The 10,887-nt window shown below is 39.7% G+C and overlaps 1 pseudogene; it reads right to left on the bottom strand.

Moving 5' to 3' along the window:
• Window positions 1-4,227: 4,227 nt before the first annotated feature.
• Window positions 4,228-5,148, bottom strand: LOC119321392 (annotated as a pseudogene).
• Between the last annotated feature and the right edge of the window lie 5,739 nt (window positions 5,149-10,887).

Raw genomic sequence — 10,887 nt, 5'->3', positions numbered from 1 at the left:
AGCGGGAAAGGGCGCGCGGAAATGTCCCTCCCGCCAAATCTCGCGCCGGAGCTTTGGATTGATGGACGGAAACCCGGGGCTGGGTTCGATTTCAACTCGGGTTCACCTCAGGTCGGCCTCCCAGCCCGTGAAGATAGAGGTTGGGGGAGAAGATTTGCCGCGCCCCGCAAAAAAATTTGTGGGCTGGGGCGGGATGCGAGGTCTGATCGTGCAGATTTTCTGGCCCCGACCCCCAATTTGGCGGTTATTTTGCGGGTCGGGGCGTTTTGCGGGGTCTGCTAGAGTTGCTCTAACGCATTACCAACACCACCCAACGACTCTCAGTGTCCATTTGATCCAAGTGTAGTACACATGTTCACTACAAAATTTGCTCTATTCAGTGACAAAAATCCTGGTGATGAAACAGGCAATGTCGCCAAAAATCATTTTCTTTGACGGTCCACAGTCACGAGGTGTTTTCCTTCAAGGGCAGCGCCGGCAACTTTGACGATGTTTTGGCCTTATTTTGCGTGACGGTATTGGGTGTCACTAGGGATGTCCATTTTCAGGGACGGTTTGTAGTGTCATAGAAAAATTTGAGCGGGCCAATGTCTTGAAATATAATAAGAAAAATAACCGATTGTTTTTAAGCTAACTAATCTAGTGTTGAAAGTATTTGTAGACATTTTCTGAAAGTAATCAATCTACTTTCTGATAGTGTTCCTGAAAATTTTCACGAACCCCTACAGTATCTAATTTAATTTAAAATGGGCAAAAAAAGTGTGCCTCGTGTGGCTCAAACACAGGAAATGGAGCAAGTTGTACATACTGCATTGCCAGTACAACATTGATCAGTTATCGATCAAACTGGCTGGCTGAAAGCTTCAAGAAGCTTTAGAAAGTCGTGTGAAACGCCTGGTTAAACAGTACCTACATGGGCCAGCGCATTTCTTACGTAGCGCTCGGTAGGGGTGTGCTTCATGTAAGAGGAAAGCCCATAAGTGACGCTACGGGCGGCGAATAAGAATTGGCTTCAAAGAGAGCTACTATTGGACCAGACCAAAGATCTTATTCCCTGTGTGGGTTGGGGGATATGAACGAAACATGCACCCACACCGCGCTCACACGCCCCGTTAGTCTGTTTCAGCGTTTTGTTTCTATCTGCTTTCTTTCTCTTTCTTTTTACAAATCTGAGAACTTTTTAAGAAAATTGATCTTTTTTAAAATAGTGAACAATTTTAAATTCATGAATTTTCTGAAAATCGCGAAATTTTTTGAATTACCCTAAAAAAGAAAATAGAAGAATTTTCAAATTCGTATTTGTTTCCCAAATATGCGAACATTGTATGAACCCATGAACATTTTCTAAAATCGTAAACATTTTTTAATTTGTAGATATTTTAAAATTCACAAATATTTTTAGAAAATTGAAAAAAAATCAACTCCCTACCTTTTTTAACTCACTTATGTATGTCGGAAAGAGCCAATTTGGTCTTTCATAATAAAGAGATAGACAGAACAAACATTTTTTGATTAACCAATATTTTTAGAAATTTATGAGCATTTTTAAAAATTCATTACGATTCTTTGAATTTATGATTTTTTAATACGATAACATTTTTCAAATTGCAAACATTTTTTAATACAATAAGATTTGTGGACTCACAGCCACTTTTTGAAACATTTTTCAAAATCATGAACATTTTCCTCAAATTTGTGAATACCTTTTAAACTTAACTTTTGGTTTGAGAGCTTTCGGTAATCATATCGAGCTTCCTTAGATGATCACGTGTAATATACAAGTGACATAAATTTTGTTGTGTTTGCATTTTCAAATTCCGTCTAATCCCTATTTTGGAGTCTTCTACAACACTCTCTCCGGTATTGTTTCATTGATGCAGGATCGACCGCACTCGTACTATGTCTCGAGGCAGCACTTCACATTCTCTTGTCGTGTTCAGAAGCTTTGGACATCATGCCGTTCTTGAGAACAATAAGCTTGCAAATGTCACCGCACCCACATCAACAACAAGGAAGAGATGTCTACCAACATCAACTAGGAGATCGAGAGAGCAGAAGACCAACTCTCCCCACTCCCTAAGGTGGGACCAAACCTACTATGTGCAGTGTCGCGTTGCACTAGTCTAATCACTAGGACACACCCACATACTTGACTACGTTGCACTAAAATACGTCGTGAGTATGCTAGTCTGATCACTAGGGCACACCCACGTACTTGACTAAGAGGTCCCGATGCTTACAAGTCCTAGGATGTTGTGAACAACATTGCAAAAGCACCTCCGGTGGCTTTGAAGCAAAAGCAACTCTAAGAGGCTGTGAAGCTGTGGACTCTTTGGACTCTACTCCTTGCTCATGCCCAGCTTTGAAGAATGACTATTGTCATGTTCCATCTTTCTTCTCGCGTTAAATAGAAGAACACTCGGATCTGTTGTGAAGCAACAACCATGTTGTTATTAACTTGTGTCTGGTGTGATGCATCAATGCTTCTACGCCAAAACAAAAAATCATGGGGTTCCTTTTATGCATTTAGTTTTGTTGTTCTATGCATTTTACTCCTGATATAAGGAGCACATGGGCATCCCTCATAAATCCTAATCGTTTTTGAGTTTCTTTCAATTCACTTTATTTTGTATTTATTTAGATCATGACACTTGAGAACAGAGTTAATTTGATAGACCGTGGAACTCAGAGGAGTTGACAGATCGTGCAGTCGTGAAACAAAGTTCTCATTCTATTTTCCGCTGAGATTACGTGAAAAACGTATGAATCCAGGCATGCGGCTGCATTCGATCAAGCGAGGAAGATGCATGCAGAAGTTGGTACGACAACTAACAACAATTCATGCTCCATCGTTGCATTCACAGCTACCACAAAACACGACCACAACTGGCACACCTAACTTCCGGCCAGATCACGAACAGAGCATGCGACCACAAGACAATACCCAAATCTACCAGACTCCCAACACTAGTCTACTGCGGACGCGGCTCGTCTGCCGTGCCTTCACGCACGGCAGAACTGCCGTACGGGCCACAATCGGCCGTTCGTTCACTGCTTTCTCATCCAACGGACCTCTGCTACCCACTAACAAGCGAACCGAATTAGCGGGAGCTGTTAATAAAATAGGCGCCAAAATCACGTCCGCCGTCTGGCCTTCTCGCGCCAAAAATTGCTGCGCCGCGTATCAAGGTGAGGACTGAGGTGCTCGTCGCACGAATCGGCACAACCAAGATGCGTTCTCCTTGAGTTGCCACCGCCGCGATCGTGCCAAGCTGCTGCCACCACCGCCGCCGCATCGAATCCAACGGAGCTGCCGCCGTGGCTTTGCTTGTCGAGCAGCCGCCACCGCGTCGCCCGTCGAGCAGCCGCCGCCGCCGCCGAATCCAACAAAGTTGCAATCGCAGTGTCGCCGTCAGCTTCCGCCGCTGTGTCACATCCAACAAAGCTGGCTCCAAACTGCGCATACACGTTGCGATCTAAGGCGAGGAGTCACGTTCGATCGCCATAGGTAAAAATCAAAAAATCATCATCGATCTCCTAATTTGCTTTTCAAAACTGATGCTTAGCTGATTTTCTTCCTTGTACATTCTCCTCTGTATTGCTGAAGAACTTTGGTTTTTATTGCCACTTAGTCAATTGGTGGAGCCATCCCACATCTGTTTTCCAATGGAAAGCACAAACGAGGGAGATCACCAGGATAATGGCAGTCTGAATACGTAAGTGAGATGCAGTAAAAATACTACAGCTCTTTTTTACAGTTATTTATTTATGTCCAGTACACTAATGCAAATTGAGTCTTGGCTTTTATAGATCGAGTGCCATACCAAGTTGGGTACCACAGATGGGCATGAAATTCGGCACTGTCGATGAAGCATGGACATTCTGGGTTACTTATGGGGGCAAAGTTGGATTTGGTACTAGAAAGCGATACCTCATGTGATGTGGCTTCTCAGTGTTATGGTATTTTGGGGATTTATATAAGTAGTAATAGTACTCTGTTGGTGCTTGAGTTTCAATGCTCAAAATTGCAAAAATATTTGAGTTTCATTGCTAAAAAATCCAGTACTTTGTTAATACAAATAGCATGCTTGGATGCTTCAGTGCTAAACATTGCAGTAGCACTTCAGTTTCAGTTCTACAAATTTCAGTACTCTGTTAGTAGAGTGCTTGGCTGATTTAGGGGTGAAAATTGCAATAGCTCTTCAGTTTCCCTGATAAAACTACAGACTATGCTTGGAACGGCTGTACCTGCAATTTTTGGGGTGAGAAACAGGCATGACTACAGACCACTACCAAATTTGGGGCAATGCAGACTTCATAGGACTAGAGAAAGGATGGGATGTGATGCAACTGCGGCATCTTGACTGACATGGCAGCGACGGTGGCTCGATGTTAACACAACGGCTGCAGCTCGACAGTGAGGCGGCGGCGGCTCCGTTGGATGTAACGCGGCAATGGCGGCGGCGGCTCCGTTGGATGTAACGCGGCGATGGCGGCGGCGGTTTGACGGCGACGCAGTGGCTGCAGCTCGATAGCAACGAGGACGCATCAGCTTGATGATCGGCTACTTTTCTAACCCATGCGGTGATGACCTTACATCCTCACTGCTACAATTTTTGGCGCGAGCAGATTCAGAGTATAGTGAAACAAGCAAGTTGGTGGGGTAGCAGAGGTCCGTTGGATGAGAAAGCAGTGAACGAACGGCCGATTGTGGCCCGTACGGCAGTTCTGCCGTGCGTGAAGGCACGGCAGACGAGCCGCGTCCGTCTACTGCTAGAACGATCACTGACGACAAACACCGATGCAGTACCGAAAGTTTGCGTGACTGGAGGCTCGAACGATCAGGCGATGCCCGACCTGGACGGACTTGGTCTTCTTCTCCGGTGGCGGCTGCTTCTTGACGGTGACGGTGAGCACGCCGTTCTCGCAGCGCGGCCACGGCGCCCGCGTCCGCGTCCTCCGGCAGCCGGAATTTGCGCATGAATGACTGCGGCGATGCGCGACGCTCCAGCCGGATGTACCGACAGTCCCCCTCCTCGTCCTCCCACTTCCGCTTCCGGTTGGCGCGCCGCCGCCGCCGTTGCTGGCGCTCTTCATCACCAGCACGTTGTCCTCCTCCAGAGCACCTATTTTGATGCTTACAAACATTTCACGTACTCAAAAAATGTTCACAAGTTCGGATTATTTTAGTGAATTCAAAGAAAGTTAACGAATAAGAAAAAGGTTCTTGGAATTCAAAAAAATCGTGCATTCAAAATTTATTCACGGATTCTAAAAAAAAAATGAATATGAAAAAAAAACACATTTTGAAAAAAAGTTCGTGAAAAATGAATAAAAGAATAAAATAAATAGAAACCAGGTGTGATTAGATTCTCTTTGTACGTCTTTTCTCCTCCTTATTTTCTTTTCTTCTTTTTTATTTTTCATTGATGAAATTTCTTACAAATTCATGAATTTTTTTCCAGATTCAGAAACTATTTCAATTTCATGAAGTTTTCTCAGATTCGTGAACCATTTCCAAATTATGAAAAAAAATCCATGATCTTTTTTTCATGTCACACATTAATGGCCACATCAGCAATCAACTCCCTTTTTTTTTAGCAAAAGTTGTCTACTCCCAGTATGATCAGTCAATGGTGAGCAAGGCGAGCATAGCGAGTGAAGCATGCGGCGTATATGCGGCCACAGCCTGCTAAGTTTGCGCGCGAGCACCAGATCCCTTAGCTGGCGCTAAAGGCGTCACTTAGCAGCTCCGTAAGTGGCACTACAGGGGCGAAATAGGAATTGGCTTCAAAGGGAGCTCCTATTGGATTAAAGATCTTATTCCCTATGGGTCAGGGGCTGGGAGCTCCTAACGGGCGCCTTTAGCGCCCGTTGGCAGTTCGGGCGCCCACGCGGCTGTCAACTGGGCCAGCCCAGGATCGCCTGCTTCGCTCCCTTGATCGCCTCCTTCTTCGCTCCCTTCGATCACAGTTCACCGGTCCACAGCTAGCCAGTTGACCGGTCAACTGTTGAATTTTGACAAAAAAATTAAAAGAAAATCTTGAATTCATTTTTTTATTTTTTTTGAAAGAAAGTCCAGAAACATGAAAAGTTCATGAATTTGAAAAAAAACATTGATTTTGAAAAAGAATCATCAAATATGAAAAAGAATTCATTTATTTTGGAAAGAAGTTCATCAAAAATGATTAATAGTTCATCGATTTTGAAAAAGAGTTTGTCGATTTTGAGAAAAGGTTCATCAAATTTGAAAAAGTTCATGGAATTTAAAAAAATGTATTTTCCTTTCTAGTTTGTGATTTAAAAATGTGTTCATAGTTTTAAATTTATTCACCTTTTCAAATTTTGTTCACAATTTTAAATTGTTCAGTGTACATCAAAAAATGTTCAATGGATATTTAAATGGTTTTTCAGCGCATATCACAAAATTGTTCAATGTGTAGTTAAAAGTTGTTCAGATTATATTACAAAAATGTTCAATGTATAAAATTTGTTCATCTTATATAAAAAAATGTATAAATATGTTTTAAATTATTTCAATGTATACCACAAAAATGTTCGCTGTGTAGTTAAAAATTGTTCATCGTACACCGAAAAAAATGTTCAGTGTATATTTGAAAATCGCTCGTCGTATATAATTTTTTGTTCACGTTCTCAATAATTGTTCATGTTTTAAAAAAGTATGTAATTTGAAAATTTTAAAAATTTCACCAATCAAGAAAAAAGTTCATCAACATTAAAAAATAGTTCATCGATTTTCGAAAAAAGTTCATCGATTTTAAAAAGAGTTCATGGGTTTTCAAAAAAGGGTTCACGAATTCGAAAGAAGTTCAATTTTTTTTGAAAAAAAGTTCATAAAGTTACAAAAGATTCATCGATTTGGAAAAAAAGTTCATCGATTTGAAAAGATTTCACGGATATTCAAAAAGGGTTCACGAATTCGGTAAAAGTTCACCAATCATGAAAAAAGTTCATAAAAAATGGAAAAAGGTTCATCGATTTTGGAAAAAAGTTTATCAATTTGAAAAAAGTTCATTCATTTTTGAAAAATTCACATAAAATCAGAAAGTTCTTCAAATTTGACAAAAAAAACTCACAAAACTTTCAAAAGATCATCGCTTTTTGAAAAAATGCTCATGCATTCGAAAAAGAAAAAACAAATGTAAAGAAACTAAAAGAGAACGAACAATAAAATAAAAAACCATCACAAAAAGCTGTCCAGAAAAAAAACAAAAACGAAAAAACGGAGCTGGTAGCTTCCAAAGACCAAACTTCCACGAACTGAGGACAACATAAGAAGAAAAACGAAGAGATAAATCACAGGCGTGGAGAAGCGAAATGGCTGACTATATGACGCTAAAGAGAGCTCCTGATGCGCCCGAACAGCTCCCTGGCGCCTGAAGGAGATGTCTATTGGGCCGGCCCAGAAACCGCTTGATCGCTGCGCCTCTCAGTGAACAAGTCGATCAACTACAAAAAAAAGTTATGTGCGGGGAGATTCATCGATTTTGAAAAAAAGTTCATCGATTTGAAAAGATTTCACGGATATTCAAAAAGGGTTCACGAATTCGGAAAAAGTTCACCAATCCTGAAAAAAGTTCATAAAAAAATGGAAAAAGGTTCATCGATTTTGGAAAAAAGTTTATCAATTTGAAAAAAGTTCATTCATTTTTGAAAAATTCACATAAAATCAGAAAGTTCTTCAAATTTGACAAAAAAACCTCACAAAACTTTCAAAAGATCATCGCTTTTTGAAAAAAATGCTCATGCATTCGAAAAAGAAAAAACAAATGTAAAGAAATTAAAAGAGAACGAACAATAAAATAAAAAACCATCACAAAAAGCTGTCCAGAAAAAAACAAAAACTAAAAAACGGAGCTGGTAGCTTCCAAAGACCAAACTTCCACGAACTGAGGACAACATAAGAAGAAAAACGAAGAGATAAATCACAAGCGTGGAGAAGCGAAATGCCTGACTATATGACGCTAAAAGAGAGCTCCTGTTCGGCGCCTTATGCGCCCGAACAGCTCCCTGGCGCCTGAAGGAGATGTCTATTGGGCCGGCCCAGAAACCGCTTGATCGCTGCGCCTCTCAGTGAACAAGTCGATCAACTACAAAAAAAAGTTATGTGCGGGGGAGTCGGATTCGAACTCAGCACCTCATCCTTCGCATGTCAGTCCATAAACCACTACAGCATCAACGACTTGTGTTCATAAACTTCGTTTGCTCTCTTTTATCCTTTCTCCAGCTCGCAAAACCCCTGGTGTGGGGAAGCGTCCCAACCCATTTTTTTCTTTTTTTCTTTTTCTGTAAAGGTTTTATTTGCCTTTTTCCTAAATACCTGAATTTTTCTAAAAAATAAAATCAAAGGTAACATTAAAAAAAAGAAACGAACTTTTTTCAAATTAGAAAGAAGTTCTTTTTTTAAGTTCATCAAAATTGAAGAAAGTTCATCAAATCTGAAAAAAAGTTCATCAAATTTTAGCAAAGTTCATCATAATTGAATAAAGTTCATCGAATTTGAGAAAATTTCATCATAATTCGAAAAAGTTCACCGAATTTGGAAAATAATTCATCGATTTTTTGAAAAAAGTTTATCAAATTCGAAAAAAGTTCATTGAATTCAAAAAGAAATCATCGAATTTGAAAAAAGTTCATTGACTTAAAAATGAGTTCACCGAATTTGAAAAAAGTTCATCGCGTTTGCAAAAAAGTTCACTGAATAAAAAAAAGTACATCCAATTTGAAGAAAAGTTCACTACATTTGGAAAAAGTTCATCAAATTTGGACAAAAGTTCATCGAACTTGAAAAACAATTCATCAAATTTTGGAAAAAGTTCATCGAAGTTGAATTTTTTTTCATGAAATCCGGTGAAAATTACGAATTAGAAAAAGGAAAAAAAGAAAAAGAAAAAGAAAAAGAAAAGAAAAAGGAAAAAGAAAAGAAAAAGGAAAAAGAAAAAAATAAAAAAAAGAAAGGAAGGAACAAGAGAGGTAAGAAAATGTACTTGCCCACGAAACGTTGTGTGGGGGAGTGGTTATCATGTGGCACGCTGAACTGCTACAGCGCGGGTTCAAGTCCTCCCATTGTCGGCTTTTTTGCATCACTTTAGTAAGAAAAGAAGGGATTGGGCCGGCCCAGGACGCGAGGGAGGGTATGCGCCCTGTACGATTAACACTGTATTCGGTGCTGAGGGCGCCGAATAGGAACCAGCTCAGGGGATACGGATGAAATGTGCACCCACGCCGCGCTAATGGGTTATCCCATTAGTCTATTTTGGCAGTTTTTCTATCCGTTTTCTTTTGTTTTCCTTTTTTTTCTAATACATGGAAAATTTATGAAAATGTGTTTTTTCTTTAAAAAATTTAATTCATGATTTTTTTTAAAATCACAAACAAATTTGAGTTTCACAAACTTTTTGAAAACAGAGGAATTTTCAAATTGGTATTTTTCCAAATATGTGAAGACTTTTAAATTTTGTATTCATTTTTAAAATCAAAAATATTTTTTGAAGTCAAGAATATTTATAAAAGTCAAGTAGTTTCAAACTCATGAATATATTTTGTACTCACGAACCTTTTTGAATTCGCCAACATTTTATGATAGTCATAAACAGTTTTCAAAATTTATGATCATTTTTTGAATTCATGATTTTTAATTCGAGAACATTTTTTGAAATTGCAAACATTTTCTGAATTCAAGAACATTTTTCGAACTCGCGAACAGTTTTTGAAACATTTCTTTTCAAACTTGTGAATATTTTATAAATCCAATTTTTGTTTGGAAGCTTTTGGTAATCATATCGAACTTCCTCGGATATGATCAAATGTAATATACGATTGATATAAATGTTGTTGTGCTTGTATTTTTAAATTATATCTAATCCCTATTCCAAAGCCTTCTGCAACATTCTCTCTGGTGTTGTTTCAGTGATGCAGGATCGGAACCTAACTACACTTGCATGCAACACTTCACATTTTCTCGTCGTCTTCACTCTTCACCACCTTTGGATAGAGCTAGAAGCTTTTGAACATCATGTCGTTCTTGAGAAGAAATGCATGTCAAATTTCATCGCGTCTGCACCGACAACAAGAAGATGTCTGTCAACAGAACCTAGGGGATAGTGAAAGCACGAAGCCACCTCTCCTCATTCCTCAAGAAGAGACCTAACCTACTGTGTGTAGTGTCACGTTGCACTAAAATACGTCAAGAGTATGCTAGTCTGGTCACTAACAAGCATCCACGTACTTGATCAAGAGATCCCGATGCTTCCAAGTCCTAGGATGTGAACAACGTTGCAAAAGCAACTCCATGTGGCTGTGAAGCTCTACTCTATTCCTTGCTCTGGCTCAGGTTCGAAGAATGACTAATGGCCATGTTCTATCTTTCTTCTCACGTTAAATAGAAGCACACTACTCTCTCACCTTGAATAGAAGTACTATCAGATTAGCTCGGATCTGTGGTGAAGCAACTGCTATTAACTTGGGTCTGGTGTGAAGCATTAATGCTTCTATGCATTTAATCTTGTTGTTCCGTGCATTTTACTCCTGATATAAGGAGGGTACGGTATCCATGACGTCTTGAGCTCCCGTATAAATCATATTTGTTTTTGAGTTTTGTTTCAATTACTGCACTAAAGATTCACTATGTTCTGGATTTATTAGATCATGACACTCGAGAAAAGAGTTAATTTGATTGCTGAAGGGAACGAAATGGAGTTCTCACTCTATTTTCCCCCTAAGATTACGTTAAAAACGTATGAAATCCGGATACTGAATCCAGGTACGCGGCTGCATTCGATCAAGCGGGATTAGAATACATTGGTTGATCCAACAGCTAACAATTCGTGCTCCATAGTTCCATTCACAGCAAGATTCGCAAAAGAC

The sequence above is a fragment of the Triticum dicoccoides genome, chromosome 6B (genome assembly GCF_002162155.2).
Source record: "Triticum dicoccoides isolate Atlit2015 ecotype Zavitan chromosome 6B, WEW_v2.0, whole genome shotgun sequence".
Taxonomy (NCBI): domain Eukaryota; kingdom Viridiplantae; phylum Streptophyta; class Magnoliopsida; order Poales; family Poaceae; genus Triticum; species Triticum dicoccoides.
This window is presented reverse-complemented; position numbering and strand designations above follow the sequence as displayed.